This window comes from Heliangelus exortis, chromosome 14 (assembly GCF_036169615.1).
Source record: "Heliangelus exortis chromosome 14, bHelExo1.hap1, whole genome shotgun sequence".
In the NCBI taxonomy this organism is placed as follows: domain Eukaryota; kingdom Metazoa; phylum Chordata; class Aves; order Apodiformes; family Trochilidae; genus Heliangelus; species Heliangelus exortis.
Window position 1 is genome coordinate 18,508,856 of NC_092435.1, and position 13,990 is coordinate 18,522,845.

General features: G+C 45.5%; 1 long non-coding RNA gene across 1 annotated transcript; it reads left to right on the forward strand.

Annotated features, from left to right (window-relative positions):
* Window positions 1-12,509: 12,509 nt before the first annotated feature.
* On the forward strand, window positions 12,510-13,470 carry LOC139802396 (uncharacterized). Its single transcript, XR_011728587.1, has 3 exons — window positions 12,510-13,045; window positions 13,126-13,177; window positions 13,273-13,470. It is a non-coding gene; the product is annotated as an uncharacterized lncRNA (long non-coding RNA).
* Window positions 13,471-13,990: the final 520 nt, after the last annotated feature.

Sequence of the window (13,990 nt, forward strand, 5' to 3'; positions counted from 1 at the left end):
CAGCCATCTAAGGGTACAAGAGCAGCATCTGCATGGGCATCCAAGCCAGCTGTCAGCTCCCTAACATGCTTCAAAAACCAATGAACAATACTTGCAAAAAAAAGATGGCAGCAGCTTTTAAGCCTAAAGTATGCTACTGAATATTTGGGCCTGCGTTATTCAGACGTTCCTGAGACACCTTATGTTTAAGGCTTTTGACCACCTTAAGCCTCTGCATCATTTGAAATTTTTCTGAGACACTGAAATTATCTGAGCCACTTGTCCTGGTTTGGGCCAGGATAAAGGTGATTTTCTGTCTTGTACTTTTGCTTTTAGCTAAGTCTCTTGTAAGTAGTTGCACTTGCTGAAATTAACAGCAAGTTTCTCAGACAGTGTGTGTTTCTAGGACTGATAACACTTGATGTTTATAGTTACTGCTAGGGACTGGTGTGCAGAGCCAAGGACACTGCTCAGCTCTGAGGAAAACATAAAGAGGTCCCACCTGCATCCCTCCTTTGGGGAGGAACGGACAAGATAGATGCCAGAATTGACCAAACAGAGGATTCCATCCCATATACTGCGGGAGCGGCAAAGAAAATGCGTGCAACCAATATGGTTGATAAATGAACTTCTGGTTTATTGCGCAGCAACTTTCGCTTATATAGTGCTTCCGTGACCACACCCCAGCCACCAACATAACTTTTTATTGGACACCCGGTGTGTTTACCTGTAGCACAGCGAATCCCTGGTGCAGGTAGCACCGGAGTATGGGCCGATCTAATTGGCCTCCCAAACATGGGGTTGGGCATAGTAAAGGGGTCGTACCTCCTCTCTCTTCGAGAATATTCAGGAATATTCTCCAACATTCTCCAATAAGATTCCACAACATATACGTCATCCTCAGTATAAATTTGAGGGATCACGAGGGCCAAGTCAGATTTCCAGCTTCTGGCTGCCTGCCCTTCCTGCCTTTCCTGCTTCCCTTCCTTCACCCGGCATCCTGGAAGGATCCCGTCCATTCGTCTGCCTGTGCTCCTGATCCGTACCAGCCCCTATCTGTGTGTTCCTGCCTCCAGCTCCCAACTGCTGCCGACTCCAGGAGTCCAGCCTGGACTTTCCCAGGGCTGCCCTGCAGCCTCGGTGGTGATGTGAGAGCTACTGGGGGAAAGGGGGGAGGAATGTGGTATCCCTTTTCTTGTATATTTGTATATATTTAGTAATTTTTCCTATTTATCATTACTGTTTCATTAAAGTTGTGTAGTTTAGTTTCCAACCCATAAGTCTCTCTCCCTTATTCTCTCTCCTTTCTTATCAGGGAGGAGAGAGAGATTAATAGAGAGCGTCTGTTACTCGGTTTAATTGCTGGGCCGGTGTTAAACCGTGACACCACTGAATTTCAAAATTTTCTTAGCTGAAATATATGAACTTCCAGTTCAAAATAGACCCTCGTGTAATTATTTTTCAGTATTGTTATTCAGTTGAGACACTTAAATGCAAAGCATTTTGTTTTGTATTTTACTATTAGGAAATGTCTTCTTTATATTGGAGGAGAGAACAAATTGGATTACTTAGTCTAAAGGAGAGAACATGATGGAGGACATCTTTCCAAATAAATAAAAGGCTGCTGCAGTGAGGAAGGCAATAAATCTGCTCTCCATGTTCATAGCAGAAACAGAAAAAAGTAATGGTACTCCAATTGCAGAGGAAAAAAAAAAAAAAAAAAGCTAAGCCTTAGGAGAACTTTCTCCGGATGAGGGCTGTAGCTCCTGGAGAAGACTGCTTGATATCTCTGACCTCATCCTGAGGATCATCAGGATACCAGAAAGGACTTGTTTTACCTGAGGGCTGGATGATCTTGGAGGGGTGGGAGGTTATCTCTAAGCCTTGGGGTTCTCTGATGTTTTGAGGGCTGCTTTTTTTAGGATAAAATGTTGTTGGTATGAACCAATGTGGTAAGATACTGTAGGTGTGGCAAGCAGGCTCTCCCGGAGAGTTTGTTGAGCCCCTGCTGCCTTTGGCAGGGGATGTGACTGTCCCCAGCCTGTGCAGGGTCTGCATCTGCACTGGCACAGGTAGGGCTGGCAGAGGCAAAATGTTTCTTTTAATCCTTCTAAGAAACTGCAAATTAAGATGTGATTATAGAACTGTTAAAAAGGAATTACCACAGAGGAATTTGCAGATGGTCATAGAGAATAACTATCAAAGAGTGAACAGCAAGGTTGAGCTATTTATCCAAGTCTGGTTCTCCTCTTTGCTTCCAGTTGACAAGTACTGTCTTCCAGTCCATGTAATACTTTCTTTTCAGTCCAGTTAACTTTCTGCCTGATAGTTAATTTTCTTGTCCAGGGCTGTTAAAATTATTTCAAACTTAATTTCTCAGAAGCACAAGAAGTATGGGATTGGTTTGTGTCCTGCTGTGGAAAATAACTTGGGGATTTTCTGTCTAGTGTTAAGTCTGTTTCATAGTGGTTAACAGATGCTGTGGAGCTGTGATATGGAGCAGTAGGCAACTCTGCATGGTAGGGTATCATAAGGAATCACAACTGATAACCTCCCAGGTTAATTACAGTGCTGTGACTGGCCCTCTGCTTTAAATTGACACGTGTTTAATTTGAGAACACAGTATGGCTGCTTCTTTACATCGCTTGCATGGGGCTTCCAGTTGTTATTTACTTGTGATCGGGATGCTTGCTTCAGAGCCACCTAAGTGATTTAGATACAAAATTTATCCATTTTGCAGGATCTCATACCTGTAGTTGATTTTGCCATAATGCACACTGCAAATGTTTCTATGCATTCCAGCCAGTGCATAGGTAATTCTCTACTGCTTTTTCCCACCCAAGCTTGTAAATCCTTATTAGAGCACTGCTCATATGTTGTAGAAGTCACCATGAGATCCTGTTGGAATTTGTCATCTAACCAAGAGGTTCTGTACTCAATAGAGCAGCCAAATACTGTGTTTATTCTATGTGATTCTCTGGGAGATGATCCCAGGGATGGAGGTTCCATTACCAGGGTGCAAAATCCAACCCACACAAAGAGCTGAGCTCTTTGCTTTAATGGCCATTCCTGTGCAGGAAGGGGAGAAGAGCTAGCTCAGTTTCCCAAAATGCCAGTGCTACTTTTATACCCAAAATCTTGAGAAGGAACATCAACATTATTCTACCATTTGCACCCAGGACTGGTTAACCAGTTCCTGGCTTCCCTTTGAAGTGGCAATGCTCAAAAATTTCCCCTTACATGCTCAGAGAGTAAAAGCTGAAATTCAGCAGTTTCCATTCCTGACCAGAACTGCTATTTCTGGTACAAGCATGTCAGAATGCTTTTTATTCTGTGACAGCATGCTTGTCCTCTTCTCTCTGAAACATGATTTGCTTGCAAGGATTAACAGAACTGTTTGTAGCCAGGCTACAGTAGTTTGTGTGGGAAGTGTTGTCTCCTACCCAGAAGTTCCAGCAGTACTCCCTACTACCTGTTAGACACCTGAGATGGTTGTACGCCAGGTTGTACTTGATTGTTCTGTCTTTATTTTATGGGTATTATAATGTGACTCAGGTCGTTGGATCCCAGGGATAACACTCAAAAGACCATATCCCTGTATTATTCAGAACTGTGTTCTTTCCCACCATATTCCATGTGTGTCCAGAAGCAACTAGTGATTTAGGTCCCAATACTTGATATAGGACGGTCACATCAAATGCTGGAATATCAGTTTTACATGTTTGGATCAATAGGGTGGCACTGAGGAGGGATTTCCTTATAGGCCTCCATGCCTCATGCACTCCTTCAACCCTTGAAATTTTAGTCCACCGTATCCTGGCATTATAAAGATCATGGATCCATGATTTTGGCAGATGGACAGGGTGTGTTGCCCTGGTCATATTAAACACAAAGGATGGGTTAATAGGAATAGCAAAAAATCGTAAATCATCTTCAGCAGATCTAGGCAGAGCAATATATAGTCAGTATGATTCCACACTCGTGTAAAACCCTGAATCAAGTCCCATGATGGATTATGCACAGCGTTTTCATCTCCTCCCTTGACACTAGGGGAGAAGAGACAGGTCGTCCAAAACAATGAGAATGGTGATAATATAAAGATATTATAAAAATTACAATACTAAAAAACACGCAGGTGACTGAAAAAATCCAAAAGCAGCATAAGTCTTCTGTTTGTGGTGGACCTCTGCAGTGCTTGGTAGACTCATTTCCTGTAAGAGAAAAGAAAACCTGGTTCCACCAGAACCAGTGCTAAAAAGAAGGTACTAGCCACCTGATGTTAATTTTATGTTCTCTGCCATGGGCATCAGTGGCTACCCATGCATACATATTTATAGGAGTCTTTAGTACCAGTGGGACCTGCCCAGCTGTTGGTAGTCTACCAGCACTGGTTGTTCTGGATAGTGTGAAGGATTCCTGGGATCATCAGGTCCACCATTTTTGGGGAAGGGGGGGGGGGGAGGCAGGAGGCGCACGACGCGGGGCTGCTCCGGGACTGTCCAGAGCGCTGCCCCGGGACCACCGAGGACTGGCGGGGCTGGGGGGAGGGTGAGAGGCCCCGTCCCGTTCCGTTCCCGCCTTCTGCTCGCCGGTTCCTTGGGGGCAGAAGCGGCTGCATGGGGCTGGGAGGGAGAGTGGAAGGTCCCCGGTTCCCCGAGGTGGGAGTGTGTGTGTGGCGGTGCGTATGTTGTGCATGGGCGCCAGAGAAATAAAGACTGAACTGGGCGGCTTTCCCTTCCACCCCTTGGCATCACTCGTGGGGAGCGCAGAGGGGCCCCATTCAAGTGCAGTCAGGATCCGGCTAGCTCGGGGGCTGGAAATGGGGGTGGAGTTTTTGTGATTTCTTCTTAAGATTTGGTTGCGATAGCATGTTACAGTTCTTTCCCCCCCCCTGCACCCCCTTTTCAGAAGCCTGCAAAGATGGAAGGTTTGGGCTGAAGTCTATAATTTTTTTGTTTGTTTTTTTTGTTCACTAGATGGGTTTCTCATCACACAAAACATTTGCTTTACCTGTTTACGTTTATTTTACCTGCTGCCTTGTTGCAGATGTTAGTAGAAAAGGATTTTCAAGATGGGGGGTAACAAGGCTGCCCACGGCTCTCAGGCCCTCAAGATCTGAAGGTCTGCGTAGAAACCGTGAATCTGCTGGTAGAAGGAGGGGTTCTGTTTTCTTCTGGTGGTAGTGGGTGCCTGACTCCGTGCCTTCTGAGAACTTCCTATTTTAAATCAGGTGGCAAAACCCCCCATTTATTTATTAAATTAAGATTATAGATAAAATGCTTTATTTTTAAGGTCAATAGAGCTTTACTTGGGAAAAAAAAAAAAAAAAAGAAAAAAAGAAAAAAGAAAGAAAGAAAAAAAAAATCATTCCATCAGACATCCAGACCTGTCATGCTCTTGGCAGTGAAACCACTTGAGGTGAAATGAAGGGGCTGAGGCAAAAGCGCTTTGGTTGCCACTGTGATCGAGTCTTTGCTGAGCTGTTTAAAATATCCAGCTGAGCACCTGGAACCCAATTTCGCTCCAGTTTCTCCTGGGTGTCCTGGCCTCTGACTTGTGTCCTTATTTTCACCCACTCCTCTGGTTTAGTTAGTCAATGAATGAACTCAGTGTGAAGAAAAGGGATTAAAAAACAGTAAACCTTGACTGTGACCCAGGGTTAGAAGCGAGCTCTAACGGGATGTGAACTGTTCCTTCTAAACCCTCTGAGGGACGGCCATTAGAGAAATACATGGCTTCAGCTTAGTAAGGGTAGTCCATAATTTATTTTTTTCTGTGAAAGCTTAAAACTGCAGTTGCTGTTGGTACACTCCAGACAAGGTGAAATAAAGGAATTTAAAGAAAGGAAGTGTTGTTTTCATGCCTCTTTAAATTCCCCTTATGTGTCCGTGAACTTTGCAGAGCATGCTAATTAATAAAATTAAAAAAAAAAAAAAATAAATATCAGACCTTTTAGAGGCACTTGGGTTTTAGGATGTGTGCGTGCTCTGTTCATATTTTAGGTCAAAACCAGAGTAAGTTCTCTGTGGGAGAATTCCTCCTGTCTGGGACAGGCCACAGGCCACAGCAAATGTTTTAAGGTGGGCAGTGCTGTTTATGGTTCTTTATCCAAACATTCAATGTAAGAGCTTGGAGACACTGAGGAGCTTTGGGCACTTTTTTTTTTTTTTTCTCCAGTGATCTGTAGTGGGAGGCAAAAAGAAAAGATTTCTATACATTGTTGTCCTGGTTTGGGCCAGGATAAAGATAATTTTCTGTCTGGTACTTTTGCTTTCAGCTCAGTCTCTTGTACATAGCTGCAGTTGCTGAAATTAACAGCAAGTTTCTCAGACATTGTCTGTTTCTAGGACTGATAAGACTCAATGTTTATAGTTACTGCTAGAGACTGGTGTGCAGAGCCAAGGACACTGCTCAGCTCTGAGGAACATGTTGCCCTCCGGGAGGAGAAAAGGAGTAAAGAGGTCACACCTTGAGCACTCCTCTGGGGAGGAACGGACAAGATGATAACCAGAATTGACCAAACGAGTATTCTATCCCATACCTGTCATACTCAGTATAAATTTGAGGGATCATGAGGGTCAAACCCCTTCCTGCTTCCCTTTCTTCACCTGTCCCTGTTTCCTTCGGCATCCTGGGAGAATTCCATCCCTTCCTCTGCCTGTGGTCCTGATCCCTGCCAGCCCATATCTGTGTGTTCCTGCCTCCAGCTCCTGACTGCTGCCGACTCCAGGATTCCAGCCTGGACTTCCCCAGGGCTGCCCTGCAGCCTCGGTGGTGACGCGAGAGTTATTGGGGGATGGGGGGGGGAATGTGGTATCAATTTTCCGGTATATTTGTATATATTTAGTAATTTTTCCTTTTTATCATTACTGTTTCATTAAAGCTGTGTAGTTTAGTTTCCAACCCGTAAGTCTCTGTCCCTTATTCTCTCCTTTCTTTATCAGGGAGGAGAGGAGTATTAATAGAGAGCATCTGGCATTTGGTTTAATTGCTGGGCCAGTGTTAAACAGTGACAATTGTTCTGATGTATGATTTACCAAATATAGGGTAGGCAGATGAGAAAAGCTTACTTTGTGTGCAGATTAAGAGGATATCAAAGGACAGATCTGATGATAAAATTTTAGTGTGTTACTTTGTGATTACATTATAACGAAGCTTTAATATTTAATAAATAAAATATAGTTGGAACATACTTAAGTTTCATGTGGTGATGCACTGTATTGGTTGGCAGATGCAGTTAATAAACAGTAAGCAAATGCAATTAAACATTAAAGGGATAAAGTAAATTAAAAGTGTATAAGTATCATTAGGAATCTGTGTCTTAAGTGGTAGTGTATGTGTGTGGGGTTTAACGATTGAGGTACAATTTCTGTTTATCCTGAAGTGCCTCAGTTCATACTAGATTATGTCCTCTACACAGGTCTCTCTGCTTTCAGGAAAACAAAAAAAGGCCTGCTTGAATCCAAGTCTGGGCAGCCTGGCCTGGCTCACAGGCAGTGTTGGTTCCTTAAAACCAGGGCATGTTTCTTCTCTATTATGACCTGACCAGGATGCTGTTTTTCACTTAAGATGAAAACAAAACCGCTTTGTGGTTTTGTGTCTCCTCTGCATCATCCAGTTGTGGGGAGATCTGCTCAGGTAAAGTCATCTTCTGCTCTCGGATCTTGGGAAATGGTGAGTTTCTGGATTTGGCTCCAAAATCATCTCTGGATAAAAGCCAAGTGTACTGTGACCTTACATTTATTGAGACTTTCTCTGTCCAAACTTTACAACATACACCCATACAGCACTACATCTCAGATTGTTGCTCCACTGAGCTGATTTTCACCTCTTTATTATGATGTCAAAGGTTATAATTTCAGATGGAAATCCTGGTGATGCTGGCATAATTTTTCTGCGAGTGCCCAGATTTTCATTCTTCTATTTATTTTTTTTTTGTAAAGTTTTATTATTTATTATTATTTTTATGATTTCATTAATAAATTTTCACATGAAATTAAGCTTCTAGTTTTGTTTTAGGGAGGAGCTCTTTGTCAGTTGCCACAAACAAAGTGCGTGTGAGTAAAGAAGAGGCAGTTTGAATGCTTGTGAGATTATTTAAATAATGCTTGAACTTAATTTTAGAAATACCTTACAGAAAAGCCTTTGGTTGAATTTGATTATTTGAATTGGATAATTTCAACCAATTCATTTGGTTTGAATTTGATAAAATGTTATTTTTGGCATGACGGGACTACATTTCCCATTGTGCTTCAGTGTGATACGAGTACCTCATGCTCTTAGTGCCCTGGGGGGTCCAGGTGGTTTCTGGGGGTGACTGGGGTGGTGTCTGTGGGGTTGCGGGGGTTTTAAGGGGCAGGGGGGTGTCTGAGAATGGCAGGGCTGGGTCTGGGAGGTCTAATAGGCAAAGACCTGCAGGGGTGAAGTCCTGAGGGTGTGCAACAGCCCCCCGCACCCCCCCAAATTTACCCCCGAATCCCCCGCTGTGGGGCTGGAGCTCTGACTGTAGGCCCTGTGACCCCCACATCAACCCTCAAACCACTATTTTCCTCCCTTAATCCCCTTTTTCACCCAAGAGGCACATTTCCCCCCCCCTCAGGCCCCCTCTAATCCCCTTTTCCACCTCCAACCCCTCCATTTCCCTCCTCTAACTGCGTTTTCTCCTCCAGAGCCACATTTCTCCTCTCCTTTTTCCCCATAACTCTTCATTACACTTCCCCCCCTCCACCCCAAAATCCCCTCTCACCCATTTTATTTCCCACCAGTCCCCTTTCCCCCCTCCCTAAACTGCCATTTCTCCCACTAGGCCCCCTCCAATCCCCTTTTTCGCCTCAAGCTCCATTTCTCCCCCCAAGGTAACACCTGCTTGGTTCCCAACAAAGAGGGTTAGCGTGGATTAAAGCAGCCAGAAAATAGAGGAACTGAGTTGGTTGCTGTCATTGGAATGTGTTTTTTTGGCTACACAGCTTTGCTTTTGGAATTACCTTGCTCTGCCTATGTACAAACTACAGTCACAGGACTGTAATTTCTGATTGAGTTTTGATTTCTTGTTCCTGCAATCTGTCCCATTGGATTACATATATGGAGATTTTCTCTGTCTAAAAAAACCCGCTGTTTACGAGTTTCAGCAATGAAAGTGTATCAGGACAGAGAAGAGGCAGTTTGAATGCCTTTGACATTACTTAAATAACACTTGAACTTGATTTTAGAAATATCTTTTAAAAAAGCTAGTGGTTGAATCTGATAATTGGATCATAACTTGCCTTCCAGGGAATTTTTAATTTCACAGTTTACATTTTAGAAATATAAACTCTTATAAAGAGAGAAGGAAGCAGGTAAGCCTCAGGGAGAGAAACAAGTAATTTTATATAAAAATGTGTTTCTTGCCCTCTACACAGGTCTGCATCTGGCAGTTTATACTGGGGGGCACTGGGAGGGACTAGAGGGAGGCATAAGGAGGCTGTAAGGAGTTACTGGTGTGTACTGAGACACTGGGGGCTATGGGGCTGTACTGGTAGAGGGGTGGAGAAACTGGGAGCAACTAGGAATGAGTGGGAGGGGCAGAAATAAGACCAGGGGGCTACTGGGAGGGAGCATGGGAGCCTTGGGAGGGGTTGAAGTGGCACTTGGGGGTACTGGTGTAAACTGGTGTGTACTGGGGAGGTTGGAAAGGTGCACTGGGGGCTCCTGTTGTCCACTGGGTGTGAATAATGGGTCAGTGAATTTGTGACTGGTCTATACTGGGCCAGGCATATAAGCCTCCTCCTCTAGTGAGTGGCTCCGCCTGCTTTGGGGTTGTGTTGTGCTCGGAACTCTACCAGGTGAGAGGAGGAGGGCTAGGGGCTTTTGGCTGGTGCAGTGGTTGTTGGCTCTGTCTTGCTATTTTTTGGTTCCCCAAGTGGTAACAGCTGCAGTGTTCAACTCTAGAATGAGGGTAAGTGGAACACCCAGGGGCTCTTTGGAGGAGCTCAGCATTCTAAAAGAGGTGAGTGTTACTGGTATGGGACTTGCTGGTGGTACTGTTGGTAGGAATTTTTTTATGGCATGTGATGGACAGGAACCCTGTGGCTCCAGGAACATCCCAGCCCACTGAGGTGGCTTCCTTTGTTGACCATGGCTCCAGGTATCCAGCCTCTGAAAAATAGGTGGAACCAGGTGTGGGGAAGGGCTGGGCTGGGCAGGGAGGGGGTTTGAAGGTAGTGTAGGTGAGAGGGCTGTCCAGGAGCAGCCCCCTTTGGTCAGGTGAAGGGACCAGATTAGATTCCAACATGAAGCGAACGTGGGCAGGGCAGCTCCAGCCTTTGTGTGTGATGTTGTGTAGCTTCTGCTGTTTGTCTTTGCTGTCCTAGAGTTTTCTATGGCCTTGATGTTCTCATTGAGCTCACAGAGCAAGTTCTGCACCTAGGCTCTGAAAAACCTTGTCAACATGTTCAGTGATGTGTTGTCTTGCATAACAAATTCACAACATTGAACAGTCTTGTGTATCATAGCTTTCTCAAAGGTTGTTTTCTGATATGGTCTTCCTAACTGCAGCAGCATCTTTAATTGTGGATTTTCTTAGACTGGGAGTTGTTCCCTGAATCCTTAGGTCTTGAATCCATGCTTCTCATTTACCTGTCACCTAAGCTTAGAAAGTAGCTTCTTTTAAAAGGCGGTGCCCTTAAACTGTATTGGGGCCACAATGGAGCCTCCATGTGTCACTCTTGCATCCCTGTATGTCTTCCAGCCTGGCTGTCTTGGATCCTGGAATCATTCATCTTCCTGAGTTTCCTCTTGAAGTCGAGTCTTGTGGTTTGCAGCATTGCGTATTGGGTTGGCCTCAGCATTGAGAGTTTGGTTTGGAGCTGCCCTGCCCACATTGTAGGGTCAAGGGCCCTTGGAAGAGTCTCAGCGGAGTTGTCCATGTGTTGAGCAGCGTTCCATAGAGCGAAGGTTGGTGGGCTGCAGGAGCAGTTATTTCTCAGGTGTTGTATTGCTGTGGAAGACATTGGCATACCCTGTTTTTTGTTTTCTGGGTGCCCTCCAAACCTCATCTTGGCACCCCACAAGGCTGGCAGGCAGACGGGTGAGGGGCCAAGGTAAAGGAGTGAGCGGGAGGTGGATATCACAGTGGGCTGTCTGTTGTTTGAGGCAGTGTCTCGGCATGTGCTTTTCCTTTGACTTTTGCAGGTGCCACACAAAGCCATGCGTTGAGGAGCGGTTGGAGAAGGTGAGATGGTTGTAGGCTGGCTCATCCAGAGATTTTATGTCGACTCAGTTAAGTGTTTCCCTTTGTTTTTGCAGGCGCTGTGTGTGCCACCTTTGGAGGCGTGCTTTGGAAAAGCGCTGGAGGTGAGACAGGATGGTAACGAGGAGGTTCGATCTCGCAAGCAGAACAGGAATTTTGTCTCCTGCTATTTCAGGTGCCAGAAGCGATGGTGGCCATAATGTGTGTGGAAGGAGAAGGTGAGCAGGGCAAGACAGGGGTTATGAGGAGCTTGTGGAAGAGGTTGGTATTTAGCTGACATCCTATTTCTGGTGGCACTGCCGTTTGTTATTGCAGATGACGAGGAGGAACTTGGTGGTTTTGTGAAGGTTCCTGTTAGCTGATGTGGGTTACTTTTCTGTCCAGTGCTTCAGAGCCCCAGCCTTTTGAAAGGTAAGAGAAAGGGACGATGGTTGGGGAGGGTCTGTGTGGAGGGGTCAAGGTTAGGAATCGCAGGATTGGGTTTTAAAGTTACTCTAGGGGAGCGGGCTCTCCAGAAAAGTGGTCCCCTTTAGGTGGTTGATGGGAGCCTGTCCCTCCCTGGCATGATGCTAGCAAGTTCCAGGAATTGAATGAGCATTGGAGGTGAGGTGGTAGTGCAGGGCTCATGGACCTGGTGTCTTCTCTCAAGCACAACAATAGTTTTTGTGCCTTCAGGTGCCCTGAATAACGATGCCTACAGCATCCAACTCTGGAAAGTGTGGGTGAGTGGGCCCCCGCAGGGCTCTTCTGTGAAGCTGGGTCATTTGGAAGAGGATGGGGCTGGCAGATGTTGGACTTATTGCTGGATATTCTGATAGGTGTTTTGGTGTTGTGGTTATGTGTGTGGGGTTTTTTTGTTTGTTTGTTTTGGTTTTGTGGTGTGATTTTTAATTTTTTTGAAATTAACCTGGTCGCAAAGGGGAACCTTGCAAATTGAGGATTACCCCAGGCCGCTCCTGTTTTTTTTTCTTGGCTAACCATGGCTTTGGAGTGTCAGTCCTCTGAAAGACAAGTTGAGAGACCAGTGGTGTAGAGGGATCAAGGCTGGTGGGAGTTGTGGAAGGGGTTTTGAAGTTAGTGTAGGGGAGAGGGCAGTCTGGGAGCAGCCTCCTTTGGTCCGGTGAAGGAAGCGGGTTAATTTCTAATGCGATGCCAGTGTGGGCAGGGCAGCTCCAGCCTTGGTGTGTGATGGTGTGTAGTTTGTGTCATATGTCTTTGTCTTAGAGCTTCTTCAGGCCTTGATGTCCTCTCAGAGCAATCCTGCATGTCGGGCATCATTCCTGGCAAGCCTTTACTTATCAGCACAGTACCAATGAGCAGCATCTTTTTCTTGTGTGACATATTTGAAGCATAGATAGGTCTTTCATCTGGGAAGTTTCATGGTGGTCATCTTCTGAAACATAATCGCCAATTGCATCAGCATCATCTTTGGTTGTGGATTTTCCCAGAGTGGGACTTTGTTCCCCACATCCTTGCATCCTCAGGTCTTGAAGCCCGGGTTCTTTGGCATCCCTTGATTCAGTCCCTCATTTTGTAGTTGCATCGCCATAGGTCTTCTTGCCAAATGGTCTTGGATGCCAGAGATATTCTTCTTGCTTAGTGTTCTTCTCTTGAGATTGAGTCTCATGGTTTGCAGGGCTGTGTCTTGAATTGGTCTGAGTGTTTGTCTTGGAGATGCTCTTCCCAGAGTTGTAGGGTCAGGGGTTTTTGGAAGAGCCCTAAAGGACTAGTCCAGAGCTGTTGGGCAGTATTCCAGTGACTTGTGTCATCTGTTTTTCAGATCCCATGTGACAAGGATGTACATGAAAGAGCTGGAGGAGAGAAGAGCACCATCCAAAGGTTAATCAGCGTTTGGTGTTGGAAGGAAGGTTCCTCTCCTGGCTACCTGACCGCATTATGGTTTGTTTGTTGTTTTGAAGATGAGAGCAGCCAATGAAGCAGGATATCTCTTCAGGAGTTGGCTCTCGCAGGGTGAGCAAAGGCTGGTGTGCAGAAGGAGCAGTTATTTCTCAGGTGTTGTTTTGCTGTGGAAGGCATTGGCATCCCCTGTTTTTTGTGTTTTCCAGGTGTCCTCTGAACCTACTTTTGGCACCCACAAGGATGGCAGGCAGATGGGTGAGAGGCTGAGGTAAAGGGGCAGGAGGTGGACATCACAGTGGGCTGCCTGTTGTTGGAGGCACGACCTCAGCATGTGCCTTTTGCTTTGACATTTGGAGGTGCCGCAACCATCCTTGGAGGGACAAAGACATTTAGGAGCGTTTGGAGAAGGTAAGATGGTGGTGGGCTGGGTCAGCCATGTATTTTACGTCAAGTCACTTAAACGTTTCCTTTTGTTTTTGCAGACATTGTGAGTGCCACCTTTGGAACTGGATGAGTGTTGAAGTTGAGGCTGGTGACTTCTGATCAGCAGAACAGGAACTCTTTCTCTTGGTATTTCAGGTGCCCCAAGCAATGGTGGCAATAGTGTTCAACTCTGGAATGAGAAGGTGCGTGGTGTACTCTGAGGCTCCCTTGAGGAGGTGAGTGCAGCAGAAGTAGTGTGTGTTGGCTTAGGTGGGACTTGTGCCAGCGCTGTTTGTGATCTGTGGGTTGTTTTGTTTTGGTTTTTTCCCTTTTTTTTTCCCCTTTTCTATGTATAGGGGGTGAAGAGGAACTGTGCAACTGGAAGCACATCCCAGTCAAACAATGTGGTTTTCATTACTGACCATGGCTTTGTGCTGCTATCATTCTTGAACATAAGTTTGGGGCCCAGGGGTGGGTGGGGAGGGGCTGAGCAGAGGAGTC